This window comes from Pipistrellus kuhlii, unplaced genomic scaffold, assembly GCF_014108245.1.
Source record: "Pipistrellus kuhlii isolate mPipKuh1 unplaced genomic scaffold, mPipKuh1.p scaffold_m20_p_10, whole genome shotgun sequence".
Lineage (NCBI taxonomy): Eukaryota > Metazoa > Chordata > Mammalia > Chiroptera > Vespertilionidae > Pipistrellus > Pipistrellus kuhlii.
Window position 1 is genome coordinate 16,107,577 of NW_023425405.1, and position 15,043 is coordinate 16,122,619.

The window sequence follows — 15,043 nt, forward strand, 5'->3', positions numbered from 1 at the left end:
CTAAAAGAAACTAAACTCTTCGAATAACTTTCAATTTCTCCATATCTTAACTGCTAAATCTTGTCCTGTCAAAGTAAAAAACAAAACAAAACTGAGACCTAAGAAAAAATAAATATGCTATATTATAGCAGTACAAACAGCCTAGACCAGTGGTCGGCAAACTGCAGCTCTCGAGCCACATGCGGCTTTTTGGCCCCTTGAGTGTGGCTCTTCCACAAAATACCATGTGTGGGCACGCAGGTACAATGCAGTGTGATTGAAACTTCGTGGCCCATGCACAGAAGTCGGTTTTCAGCTCTCGAAAGAAATTTCAATCGTTGTGCTGTTGATATTTGACTCTGTTGACTAATGAGTTCGCTGATCGCTGGCCTAGACTTTTGGGTCAGCCACATGGTAGCTAAAATCCTACATGTGTCATCCTGGGCAAGTGAGTTGTGCCAGGTTTGCTCATCTAGACTTAAAATAAGAATAATCTTGTCTACAAAGGGAGCCAAGAAGAAAGCGGTTGATCCATTTTCTAAGGAAGATTGGCATGAGGTGAAAGCACTGGCTGGGTTCAACATAAGAAACACTAGGAAAGCACTAGTCAGGGGAATTCACAGAACCAAAATTCCATCTGATGGTATCAAGGGTCATGTTTTTGAAGTGAGCCTAGCTGATCTGCAGAATGATTAAGCTGCACTTGGAAAATTCAAGCTAAATACTGAGGATGTTCAGAGCAAAAAGTCCCTGAGTAATTTCCATGGCATGGATCTTTCCAGTGGAGACAAAATGTGCTCCATGGTCAAAAAATGGCTGAACATGATTGACGCTTATGTTAATGTCAAGATTACCAATGGTTACTTGCATCATCTATTCCATGTTGGTTTTACTAAAAAAACCACAACCATCAGATTCAGATGACCCCTTATGCTCAGCATCAACAGGTCCGCCAAATCTGGAAGAAGATGATGGAAATCGTGACCCGAGAGTTGGAGACAAATTACTTGAAATCCAGATAGCGTTGGAAAAGACACAGAAAAGGCTAGCCAATATATTGGCAGCTCTATGATGTCTTTGTTAGAAAAGACAGAAGGCTGAAGAAACCCACGTTGGAACTAGGAAAACTCAGGGAGCTTCATGGTGAAGATAGCAGTTCTGGAAAAGTTACTGGGGATGAGACGGGGGCTAAAGTTGAACGAGTTGATAGATATGAGTCCTCAGTTCAAGCATCTGTTTCAAATTCAGACATTTAATGGTGACAAATAAAAAATACTGTTTGTGGGGTCAAGGGGGAAAAGTAATCCTATCTATTCAATGCTATTGTAAGGATTCAATGAAATCCCATTGATTGCCTGGCAGGTAAGAAGTACTGCACAAATGGGAATTAATCACCATTAAATAAGCATCCTCATCCTTTTAAACAATTTATTCATTTGCTTCACTTATTCAAAGTCAAGGTTGACTGGTCTAATACGTTCATCTTTTATTTTTTAATCACCAAGGTTACTGTTTATTTTTAAATAGACAGCGGCTGTTGTGTTCAACTTTTTAGCTTAGAAATTTTACTACAACTTGGACAAGGAGTCAATTTTAACAGTAAGCAGCCCAACCCCAGAAGAGTGATGTGAGTTCTGGGGTCTCTCACAAAGACCTGAGCACCTTCATTCAGAGGAACCTGGGGAACTTGAAGACATAAATTCTCTCTGGTAGTTTCAGAGCTCCTTGTCTGAGCAGAACCATATGTTTATGACATCCTTGAGGTGGGTGAGAGCACCAGTCAGAAAGGCCCCAAATTCTACTCTTGTCCTGGCTGACTGCAAATCACCGAGCTCTGCCAAGCCTACTTCTTCAGCTGTGAAGTAGGGATAACAGTGTCTATCTCACTGGTAGTCTAGCAATCACATCAGAGCATGCCCACGATGGACGTGTTTTGTAAATTCTAGAGAGTTAGAATTGTCATCTGTTATTGCTTGAATGGATGTGAGCTCATGAGTTGGCTCTGGAAACAGCTTAGCCACTACACAGGATGGGATTAACAGGACAGCCCTGCTGACACAAATCATAACAGGGAGACTTCTTATTTTGATTTGGAAGCTACTCCAATAACATAGAAAAAAAAAAGCCTGGTGTGAATGGTGCTACACTGTGAGAAGAAAAGAGGTGGTAAGCTAAAACAAGGGTCAGAACATGGAGAGAGGATCCCTTAGACATAAGAGAAGCAGAAATACAGAAGGGGACAGGGCTTTCATTTTTTTACAGGGTTTTAAAAAAAATAAAAAAATAAAAAGCAAATGACACTTGTAGGTGCAGGTGTGTACTCTAGAACTGGAGAGACCATCCAAGCCCAGCCCTTCTAGATGGGTAAGACCAGGTACTCATTGAGTATGTAGTCAACTCCCCAGAAGCATTTAACTTGAAATTCCTTGACTACATTTCTAAGGCAAAACCTCTTTAAAAAAAAATGCATTAAAAAAATTAGGATTGAGTTTTTTTGGTTTGGCCTTCAAAAAAAATTTTTTTTTAATCCAAAACCATAATTATGGCATACCGAGATGGATTGTTCTCCATGCAGCGAGGATGTAATTTTTCCAGTCTCCTCCCTCGGTGGCTGTTACCCTCTCCTCGTCTTTGATGAGCTGCACATGTTGTGGAAGCCACTCCTGGCCTCAGACAGAGCAGTCCCTTGCCCCGCTGCCAGTGTCCTAATAAGGGAATGAATGAGCTCCTATTGGTGAGGTAAGAGGAGTCAGGCGGCGGATGATATTTTTGCTGATTGAGGAGGATAAGGTGTGGTTTGGCAGGTACCCTGTTGGTTTGGCTGGGTCCTGACCTCATTTTTTCTTTTTTCTTTTTCTTTTTTTTTTTTAACAGTTCAAATTCCATGAAACAGACTTGAACAGTTGTTTTCTCACAGGTCCTTAGCTGAGCTTTGAGAATAGCATCCTAACACAAATTACCCAGGATGGGGGAAAGATAGTAATTGGGGGCTGTAGGATGTTTTCATCACAAAAGGAGGTTAAGGTTATAGGTTGACCTTCCCAAGCACCAGCGAATGAAGGTGGTGTCAGACTCAGTCAAATTTGGTCATGGAGAGAACAAGGGAAATACCACACAGTGTATTGAACCAAAGTTTAATAAGTTTAAATTTTTGATCTGTGCAACAATATTACTTTCTGCTGGTAAATATTGATATACCCCAATTAAAAAGTAAATGAAAGAAGCAAAAAGAGTTCAGCATTTAGGACCATCAGGGAGAGTGTCCTCATCTACTTTTACTTGCCTCTGACTGCTCTCTGCACTCTGTGTTCTGAATGACTCTACACTGCCTTTGCTATAACTGCCTCTGGCTGGGACGGTTCGCTCATTATGAATCAGTGTGTCTCATCCTGGCTGCAGTCTGGAATCATGTGGGGAGTCTTAATGCCTGGGTCATACCCCCAGTGGGTCTGATTTAATTGGTCTGGGACACAGCCCGGGCAGAGGGATGTTTAAAAGCTCCCCCAGGTGATTCTACTGTGCAGCCAAGGTTGACGGCCTCTGCTCTAAATGCATCTTCTATTATAATATATCCCTCAGCTTCCAGGCTCCTTTTCTCCCTGAGTTTGTGAAGCCTTTAAAGAACACACACTGTATGTGTGAAACGAGTTAGACGGGTTTCTTCTCAGGCTCACAGGTTCAATCCAGTTGTTCAAAACCTAGCAGTAGAGAATCGGCTTTCAACCAAAATCAACTTCTAGATACATATACATTGGAATTGTTTAAACTTTATTTCCCATGCAGGGAAGGGGTAAAATTCTCAGCCAGATAATTGGAAAACAGTGTACCCATTTCAAATTCAGAAATAATGAAGTTATATTTTTTAATATTTTCTGTGTTTATGCAAGTTATTTGTCCCTCAGTATTTAGTTAATAAATACTTCTTTATTTTACTTTTCTTTTACATTTTTTTTAAATTACAGTTAACTTTCAATATTATTTTTGTATTGGTTTCAGATGTACTGAATAGACAGTCATATACTTTACAAAGTGTTCCCCCAATATTTTGGCTTTTCTTTTAATATTAAGCCACGTTCGCATCCTAACATGTGAAATTGCTATCTGTTGCAAGGATCGGATGATATGACCGAGAATTTTCTTTCAAACTAGAAAGCTAATTCATTAACAGTAAATAAAACTGGCAAAATTACCATCTCCTTCATTTATACAGGGTCCTCCCTATTGAGACAATAGAGGTAGAGGAAGAGAGACAGGTTTGGTCAAAGAAAAAGACGCAGGTACAAGTTATCATAAATCTTTTATGAATAGAGAAATGGAGTGAAGGGAGTCAGGATACCCTTAAAAGGTATTCATTTAAGAATGCCATGGTAGTATTCCAGGCCTCAGCATGGGTGTGTTTTAATATACATAGCTAACCAGAGAATTATAACATGAGAACCATGCTATGGGAAAGGCATAGTAACAAATGCTCACTTTGTGTATTCTTCTTTGTCTAGAATGTATGTAGAACAATAAAGTGACCTTGTTACCTCAGACAAGTTATTCATTGGTGGGTTGTCTTGGTTACATTACAGTCTTCTTAACCAGACTTTGTTCTATAGGTAAAATGTTTACAGAACATGTCATGGTTGGTCATGTCTGTGGCCAACTGGTTTATTTTGTGCTAGTCACTGTTTGTTTTTTTTAATTTTATTTTTCAATTACAGTTAACATTCAATATTGTTTTCTATTAGTTTCAGGTGTACAGCATAGTGGTTAGATAGTTCCATAATTTACAAAGTGATCGACCTAGCATCATACACAATTATTACAGTACCAATCAACTTTATTCCCTAATCTGTGTCTACATCCCCGGGACTATTTTGTAACTACCAATCTGTACTTCTTAATCCCTTCACCTTGTTCACTCAGCACCCCCAACTCCCTCCCATCTGGCGGCCCTCAATATGTTCTCTGTATCTATGCGTCTGTTTCGGTTTTGTCTGACTGTTTTGTTCTTTAGATTCAACATATAAATGAAATCATATGGTATTTCTCTTCCCCTGTCTGACTTATTTCGCTTAATACAGTGGTTGGCAAACTCATTAGTCAACAGAGCCAAATATCAACAGTACAACGATTGAAATTTCTTTTGAGAGACAAATGATTTTAATTTAAACTTATAATGCCACTTCAAAATAGACTCGCCCAGGCCATGGTGTTTTGTGGAAGAGCCGCACTCAAGGAGCCAAAGAGCCTCATGTGACTGGAGAGCCGTGGTTTGCCGACCACTGGCTTAATGTAATACCCTCTAGATCTCCCCTTGTAGTTGCAAATAGTAAGATTTAATTCTTTTTATGGCTGAGTAATATTCTCTATTTATCCACTCACCTATTGATGGGCACTTGGGTTACTTTTATATCTTGACTATTGTAAATAATGCTGCAATGAAAATAAGGGTGTATATATATTTTCAAATTTGTGTTTTGAATTTCTTTGGATGTATACCCAAAAGTGAAATTGCTGGATTGTATGGTAGTTCATTTTTTTACTTTCTTTTTTTTTAACTTCACCCAAGGACTGTTCGGTGTGCAGGCCAATAGTACCCTTCTGAGCCACACCAGCCAGGGCCAATTTTTAATTTTTTGAGGAAATTTCATACTGTTTTCCATAGGGGCTGCAGCAATTTTCAATCCCACCAACAGTGCACCAGGGTTCCCTTTTCTCCACATCCACGCCAACATTTGTTGTTTATTGATTTTATTGAAGATAGGTATTCTGACAACTGTGAGGTGATATCTCATTGTGATTGTAATTTGCACTTCTCTGATGATTAGTGACATTAGCATCTTTTCATATATCTATTGACAATGGGAATGTCCTCTTTGGAGAAGCGTCTATTCAGATCCTGGGCCCATTTTTTAATTGGATTGTTTGTTTGTTGGGTGTTGAATTGTATGAGTTCTTTACAAATTTTGGATATTAACCCCTTATCAGAGGTATCATTACAAATAATGTTGTTCCATTTGGTCTTTTCATTTTGTTAATGGTTTCCTTTGCTGTACAAAATTTTTAGCTCGATATAGTCCCATTTGTTTATTTTTTCTTTTGTTGCCTTGCCTAAGGAGATGTATCAGAAAACATATTACTGAGAAGAATGAAAGTTTCCTGCCTATATTTTCTTCTATGAGTTCTATGGTTTCAGTTCCTTTTTTTATGATTTCTGTGTGCTTTTTTGTGTGTGTTTTAACATCTCTTTGTTGAAGGCATCAGTGAGTTTCTCTATTCTTCCCCCAGCATTTCTACAGCATCCTTATAACCTGTGGTTTATAATTCAGTTTCTGATAGATTTCTTACTTCCATTTCATTCTGTTTGTTTTCTGGATATGTCTTCTGTTTTTCATTTGGACATATTTCTTTGTTTCTTCATTTTGGTTGCTCTCTGTGTCTGCTTCTATGTCCTAGAAACAAACTAGATGCATATCTGCTATGGCTCCCAGTCTTAGCCGTGCGGTCTTACATAATAGATGTCCTGTGAGACCTAATGGCAGAGTCTCCATGATCACCTTAGTTGGATGCTTCAGAGGTGTCTTTTGTGTGGGTTGTATGTGCCTTTTTGTTGTAGTTGAGCCTTGATTACTGTTGCTACATCAGTTAATGTGATTAACCCTTAGGCTGGCTGTGAGGATTAGCCACCACCACAGCATATGAGCTGCTGTGCAGGGCCTGACATGCAGTGGGATTTGTCCCATTAGATTCTGGAGTCTGCCAAGACCTCTCTTTAGGAGCGCCGCTATGGAATTAATTAGGTGGCATGCTGTTGTGGTCTGAAGCCTGCCAGCAGGTGTATTGATTCTGGTGCCTTTGAGAGGGACCCCCCTTGCAGGTCGATACCAGACATTGCCTGTGAGCAGCTCAGTGCTACCTGTTAGTAGATGCAAAGTAATCTACAGTTGGTAGGTGCCCATGCAGGATCTGGATGCACTTGGAAAGGGCCATGCTGAGAACAAAGGGTGTAGGGTCAGTCAGCAAAAGGACCAAGGCACCACATAACCTATCAACCCCAGCCAGCTGCCTAAAAAGCCCATTCAATGAAAGAGCCCCAGGTGGTATATGAATTGGGTGAGACAGGGTCTCAGGGAGTTACCAGCGTGGGATGAATATTGTTCACTTGGTTAATACTGATTTCAGATTTGGTGCCAGTGTAGGCAGAGACACTCAGCAAAAAAGTCTCAGCGTGCAGCAAGGCCAGCTGCCACCGCCTGAAAAGCGCCTCTGGGAATGGTCAGGGTGGAGCTAGTGGAGTTCACCAGGTTAATGCAGATTCAGGCTTGGCCATGTGGGGGGAGGGTTCAACATAGGCACAATGGCATGTGTCCCTCCAACCCTCGCGCTGAAGCCACACAACTCAGTTTCTCCCTGTATGTCTCTGTCATCCCCTGACCTGGACAGAATTCCTCGAGAGTTTTTTTTTAAGAAAGACTGCAATGCGAGCCCAGGCTGGTGGCTGCCAAAAGAGCGGTAGGTCTTGTGTCATTTGTATGGGGCATGGTCTCAGGCAGTCTTCAGGGTGTTCAGTAGCCTAATCAGGATCACATTTGGCCAGTGTGGGAGGCGAGCTCAACACAGGCACAATGGTAGACATCCCTCCGGCCCTTGCCCTGAAGCCACACAACTCAGTTTTTTCCTGTTGGTCTCTGGCATCCCTTGGTCTGGAAGGAATTCCTCAGGAGTTTTTTTAAAAAGCCTGCAAGGCAGGCCTAAACTGGTTGCTGCTGAAGGAACCTCAGGCCATGTTCGTGTTTGATAGGGCAGGGCCTCAGGTTGTCGTCAGGGTGGAGCTAGAGGAGTTCAGAGTTGCTTGCTCTGTGTTGGGAGAGCTCAGCACTGGAAAGATGGCATCCATCCGAGGCAGGGGAGGAAGACTCAGGACAGGGGCAATGGCGGCTATTCCTCCGGCTCTTACCTCTAAGCCACACAACTCGGTTTTTCCCAGTGTATCCCTGGCACCCCTCCAGCCTTTATCCCTTTGCCGGAGCCCGAGGTAAGTGCCTGTGAGTGTGCGTTTGTGTGCTGACTCTTTAAGACAGCGACTTTCAACCTGTGTGCTGCAAGGACTTTTAAAACATGCCGTACTTGACTATGTAGTCAGGGGCACTGATCTCTTTTCCCTTAGGTTGTCAAATTTTAAAAAAAATGTCATCAGCCAACACCACAATAGCCATGAATGAATAAAAATTATACTTTTTTTTTTGTCAGATAGGCAAATATATATATTTGTGTTTCCAGCAATCTTTTGTCTCATCCAGATGGACAAAAATCCCTGCTGGTTTTCACAGCCAGATGTTAAGTGGCTCTTCTTCTCAGCACTGGTGTTCCATCCATGCTGAAGAGCCACGCATGGAGCTGCGACCCCTCACTCTTCAAGGGGAACCGCTGCAGCTGAGGTAGCCCTCGGGGCTCTCCAAGGTCACATGAGGATGTGGTGACCAGCCTGTTTTGTGTCTTCATGTGGCTTCTTCCTTATCTCCTCAGTTATAGGACTTCTGTTCGGCTGGTCCTCAGGCGGTTATTCAGGATGATCGCTCTTATAATTTAGTTGTAATTTTCTTGTGTTCATGGGAGGAAGTCAGTGCGGCATTCTCTTATTCCACCACCTTGACTGGAACCGTCATCATGGAGGAATTTTAAAAAAAGGTTTTTTTAACCATCCATCTTACAAATGAAATAATTTGAGAGTGCAGTAACAGAATAGGGAGAATTTTTGAATTTTGGAAGTTATGGATTAATTAAATGTCCAGAATAAGTCATTACTCTCAACTTCCTCACAGGAAAGTTCATTACCAAGGAAGAAAAGTCATTTAGAAATTCAGAAAGCCAGAGCTAGGAATAGAAATTAGAAAATCATCACCTTAAAACGAACAAGTTATACCATAGATGGGATTACCCAGAGTGAGTATGTTGAGTTAGAAAAGAATAGAGCTGAGGAAGAAGGCACAGAGGAAACTACAAAGCAAATGGTGGACAGAGAATTTCAATAAGGAAGGTGTGGTCACCAGTGTCAGAACTGTTATTTGGGGTATTTTGATCATCTGAGTAAGTGGTTACCATATCTAGAGGTAAAATAAAATAATATCACTTCACTGGCCCAGATAGATACACCCCTATATTGAGATTAGCTACAAAGTAATTAAGCTAATTTGTAAGCCTCACTGAAATGTAAAAATGATAAGATAGCCCATGACAACCATGGAATTAGCTAGTTTGCCTCTCTTAATGATCTATCCAAAGTATTACAGAATCCATTTTGACTAGAGCACATGAAAATACTGCTAAGACTAGTAAGTCACATTTGCTTAGTTGACCTACTTGTTCTGAATTATTTTTACTTTCCACTGTAAACACAAAAGGCTAAAACCAACTCTAGACTTAATAGTCCAGAGAGAGAGAGAGAGAGAGAGAGAGAATATGGAGGGATATAAGAAATTTATAAGGGAAGGTGACACAGAAGGAGTTATAGAGGCGGGGGAAAGCATATAACAGGAAAATATCGAACTTCTGCTCTGTTCATGAGCCACACCAAGGCCAATCATGTGACAAAAGCAGAGACAGAGGTCAGCAGCACACACACATATAAGCTCTGAAGTAGGTGAGAGTCCACAATCAGACTGGAAAACACCAGTTGACTCAGTTTGACATTAATCTTGCCTACTGACTAGTTTCAAAAGTCAGATATCATCCAGCCAATGTGGCTCAGTGGTTGAGCATCAACCTATGAATCAGAAAGTCACAGTTCGATTTCCAGTAGGCAGCATACAGGAGGCAGCCAGTTGATGACTCTCTCATCATTAATCTTTCTATCTCTCTCTTCCTCTCCCTTTCTCTCTGTCAACTCAATAAAATCATATTTTTTTAAAGATAAGGAAGGTCAGATATCTTCCTTATCTATAACATTTGGTTCTTTTTAATAAGGAAAACATACATTCTCTAGCTCTGAACCCAAGGGAACTTTCAGTATATAGTTGCAACATAATGCCATCTTTAAAGAAAGTAGCGTAAGGATGAGAAACAAATTTATAGTAAGTGCGTTTTGGACCAATGAGTACAATTCTCCACGTGCTGGCAAGAACGCTTGGACTAGTAGTTCCTTCCAACTTCTGGCAGGAAAGAAGCAGGAGAAATGCGAAGTGTTTGGGATCTACCTCCAATATTTTTGGCTAACACTCTTCTGTTTTCAAGTGTAGCCTTGAAGCTGCCACTGTCACTCTTAGGTTGGTTTACTGTGGCTCTTCCCGTCACTTCCTAGTACTGAAGCTTAACCTGAGAAACTATTTCTTCCCTTGGTGAGCGATCAGACTTCAGCTTCTGGAACTCATGATCAGAGAGCAAGCCCAATGGCCCACACACTGTGGCAATGGGCAGAGCTGGCTTTCCTGGTTCATATGCACACACATGCCTTTGAAACATGCTTTGGGGGTGGCCTCCTACCACTCATAAAGCTCTAATAACTTTAACCATGTTTTTTTTTCCCCCCAGTAAATACTCATGAGTCCAGTACAGAATTGTTAGCCTTTCCCTATTTATGAAACTGAGTCACATTTCATCAAATCTGCGATTTTAGAAAGCATTGTTGTCCTGTATTTGCCACGAACACTTGTAAAGGCTTTGTGTTGGTCTGTTTGTCCTTTCCATGTCTGATTCAGATAAATCCATATGAACTTAAGCAGTTTTCTTTATATTCAGGGAACAGAATTTGCCTTCATCATTGTTAATCAGACCCCCTACTTGCCATTGGTAAGTGTCTAAAAATATTTATTAAATGCCTTATTGATGCAAGGCACATTGGGAAGGAGAGCTTAAAAAAAAAAAGGCATAAACCATCTTGCTTTCAACAAACATAATGTGGGAGACAAAATGATAATACACATAACAAGATTAAGGTGATATAAGACAAATATGTGGAACACAGGAAAAGTGTATCTCCCAGTTGACCTTCATCATATCTGGTAAGACGTTGTCGTCACTGAAGAATGTAGCATTTGAGCTGGCCTTGTGGATACAGACGATTCCTCTAGGTAAAAATGGAAAGGATAGAAGAGCATGCCTAATTTTTTTAACTGATAGTAGTACGATATAAAAAACTTGAGACATTGGCTTAGATCAGGGACCAGCAAACTTTTTTTTTACCTGCGGTCATAATTACTGGAATGTGGCATTGGAGTGTGAAAGCAGCCATAGACATCTGGGCATGGCTGTGTTCCAATAAAAGTTTATTTACAAAAACAGGATGTGGGCTGGATTTGGCCCTTGAGCCAGATCCCTGACCTAGATGACTGAAGCTCTTTGTTAAATCCACAGAGCACCCTAAGAAAGCTCATGCAGAGGCATAGTTTAGAAAGCAAACAGGTACAGGACCTAAAGACCTGGGTCTGGTCCCGACTGTGTGAGTCACTTCACCCCTTAGCCCCAGGTTACCATGGATGACAGGTGGAGCTTGGATTGAAAATAACCCCCCAAATCCCTTCTCGTTTAATTATTCTGTAGTTCTCGTATCACCACAGTGCAGATTTCACCTGGGAACTGATTTATTAGCAAACTAAGTGAAAATCTGGTTTAATTCTTGTGGGCACAGTGAGTACATGAAAGTAGAGAAGATGGTAAGAATAGGAAAGGCTATACATGCCATTCTGAAAAATGAGAAGTCGTAGTCCCTACTCTTGAAGGACCCTCTGCAGTGACGGCAAGATTTGCCAAACTGAAGTCTCCTCTCACAGCTAGGATTTATGGAGCCCTTGATATTGGGTAGCCAGCCCTTTATTTCATGGGGAAAGCTGCGGGGTGAAATGAAACACCTGGAGGAGAGACCGAAACTAGAAAATCCTGCCTGGGTACTTGCTAGGGCCACCTCCTCGGAAGAAGGAGCCTCTCTCCTTCCGCTGAGGGAAAGGGTTGGTTTACTCTCCGTTTAGTAGAGGCGGGCTGCCTGCGTGTGCCAAGCACAACGGCCGCTTTCCTCATGCCCTTCATGCACTCCACACCCCGGCCAGACTGAGCTGTTTGCTTTTCCACGTCCATGTTTCCTGACTCTGCAGCCCTGCTATTTGAGCTCTCTGAGTGCGGAAAAGTCCTCTTCTCTCCTCCCCCCGTTGCTTCACCCCCTCTTCTAGCCCAGAATCCTGAAAGATCCAGCTCAAGGACAACTTTCTCCATGAAGTCTTCTCCGATCCCGTAGCTAAAATTGTCTTCTTCCTCCTCTGAACTTTAAATCACGTTACCAATGAGTCTCCTATGGTATTTACCACATGCCTTAGCTTCCCTGCCAGATTATAAATGCCTTTCAGGAGTCTAATTCATCTTGATTTTCACCCTCCGTGGGTGAGTGTTGTAAATGCTCCTCAAATAGCAGTTGAATGGATGTGCTAATTCCGGCCACCTGGGGGTCAGTTTGCATGTTGGAGCAGCATTGCCCACCGGCACCCCGTGATCACAAGTTAAGAGACCCCCCACCTTCATTGCCCACCACCTCGTCCTCAGAACCTAAGCCGCTGATGCAGCCCCCAGTGCTGCCCAGAGTTCTCCACTCCGATGTCCCACTTGAATTGAACTGACCTCCTCTCAGGGATTAGAAGCTTCGGTGGGTTGGTTGGAGAGAGGAAGATGCCTAAGATTAGAAGCCCCTTAAGCCAATGTGCAGTGCTGTAGCTTTGTAATCTGTAATGAGAAGATATGACATTTCCAGAATAAAGTAGGTTATCTCCCCTACTGAAGCCGTGTCTCCTGTCCAGGTAACAATTCTAAGGAACCAGTGATTGCACTGATATCTACCGTGTTTCCCCGAAAATAAGACATCCTCCGAAAATAAGACCTAGTGCATGGAAAGATAAGACATCCCCTGAAAATAAGACCTAGCGCAACTTTTGGAGGAAAAATTAATATAAGACACTCTTATTTTCGGGGAAACAGGGTAGTCAGGAGACACATGAGCCTCGTTGGTTAGTAGTCTCATGTTGGGATAGAAATCTGCAGGTGCAGACAGCCAGGTCCTCCCTCTCAGAGCCCTGGCTATCTGGCTCTTAACCTGTTGATGATTCTCACTCAGTGAACACACACAAATGTCAGTGCTCAGCTATTTCACTTTACTCTATCTGCTAAAATATCCCCATGTTTATGGGGGTCTTCTATTAATTCAAGGGTAGTCTTTAGTGTGCAAGGTTTCTATTTGGTTTGGTTTGAGCAGGCTGGCTTTCTATCACATCACCACCCCTGGGTGTCTGCTTGTTCCCCTCGCAGGGAGTGGCCCCGCCTTAGGGAAGTTTCTCTGGATTTGGGAGGCTCCTTGACTTCCTTTCCCAACAGTGGGGAGGTTGGACCCAATCGCAGTGGTCAGTTCCCAGGCCCCCTGCAAGAATAAATGCTGTTTCCAAAGAGCCAAATGTCCCGGATTTGGCCCTTCAGTTTTCATTTCCTGTCTCCACTCAAGGTTTGTCTTTCTATTTGCTACTGCTTATAAACAAACTCTGCATGCAGTTCTAGCTCGTGGGGGAAGCTGGGAGCCAGCTGGATGTTAGGGGAGTTTGCCGCAATACCTTTCAAGCCAGGGAGGTAGTCATCACCCCAAAATGTGCTTTCCTGTTAGAAAGGCCGTCACTTCTCTTACCAGAGGTGCTGGAAACAAAACTCCAGTGTCATCCTATCAGTATATCTGAGCTTTGTGTTTCTAAAGAGGTGCAGGCCTGCGGTGGGGTGAAGTTGGGTAGAGGAGGGAAGTGTGTGTGTGTGTGTGTGTGTGTGTGTGTGTGGCAGCGGGGGGGGGGGGGGTAGAGACAGGGAATAGGGGCCATCTGTAATACTGTCACCAACAACAAATAAACTAAAAAACCACCACAGGCTGCTAGACTTTGCCCATGAAACCGAAAATAAAATAAAATAAGATAAAGTAAAATAATATATAAAATAAAATAGAAAGGAGGGAAAGATGGGAAGTTATGCCACCCGAAAAGCAAGAAATGGAGCCAAAAAGAGTACCGAGGAAGAGGAAATGAACAGTAAATCTTTTTCCAATTAAGAAAAATGAGAGTGGAAGCAGGAAAGCTCCAGAGGGCACTTTGGCGGGGGGCGGGAGGACCATAAAAAGCCTGTTATGAAAATCCATTACACATAAATTTCCTTGCATTAGGCACTGCTTGTCTACAGAGGCTGCGGAGAATCCTCTCGGCTGACACGGGACATGCGACTTGAGTTAGTGGTCTCCACACGCCGTGTACTTTCCCATCGGCTTGTCTGCAATACCACTCTCCCTTCACAGGGATCCTTTAATTAGTCGCAGGTTCGTGATCTCCACTTGTGGACATCTTGTTTTCATTTTTCCGATCCCTTCCTTTCCTTCTCTAAATGTTTACCAGTGCAACGGGGGCCCCCTAATTTGAAGCTCCACCAACCTGAAAATATGGACCATTGTGCTGCATTGTGCAAATACTTCCAATCTGGTGACAAGACTTGAATTTCCAGATCACACTAGGTGTAAGGCTCATCTAAAATGAATTCACATATTTAGATTTGAAGAGAGAAATGGAAATTTCTGCTTCTAGGAGACTGTCTTGGACTATGAAAAGACTGTCAGTTTATACATCTGTGGTCAGAGGCAGTTGCATCTAAATGGGCCAGTAGGAATGTGGGGTTACCCTGCACCCTACTCTGGGACTGTTGCTAAGCTAGTTGTATATCCAGGTCCAGACCTATATGAAAGACAGACAGAGAGAGAGGGAAAGAGAGAGAGAGAGAGAGAGAGAGAGAGAGAGAGAGAGAGAGAGAGAGAGAGAGAGAGAGAGAGAGAGAGAAAGAGAGAGAGAGAGAGAGAAAGGGGGGGGGGGGAGGGGAGGAAGTATAGTATTGCCAAGTTATTGACACCTGGTTCTGAATTATTTTATCATGTTTCACTTTAAAACAAACAAACAAACAAACAAAAAACCCAAGGTTTATTGTCCACATCTACAACCTGCATTAAAGCAACATTGTCCTTTAGTAGCTACAACAGTCAGAAAATAACCCCTATTCAGATTTTCCTTTTGATTCAAAGCATATTTTA

The 15,043-nt window shown here is 42.3% G+C and overlaps 1 protein-coding gene and 1 pseudogene across 8 annotated transcripts in view; both read left to right on the top strand.

Moving 5' to 3' along the window:
• Positions 1 to 15,043, top strand: part of CALD1 (caldesmon 1) — a 186,323-nt gene that overhangs the window by 127,888 nt on the left and 43,392 nt on the right. The gene's annotated exons all lie outside the window — the stretch shown is intronic.
• LOC118713112 lies at positions 374 to 2,434 on the top strand (annotated as a pseudogene).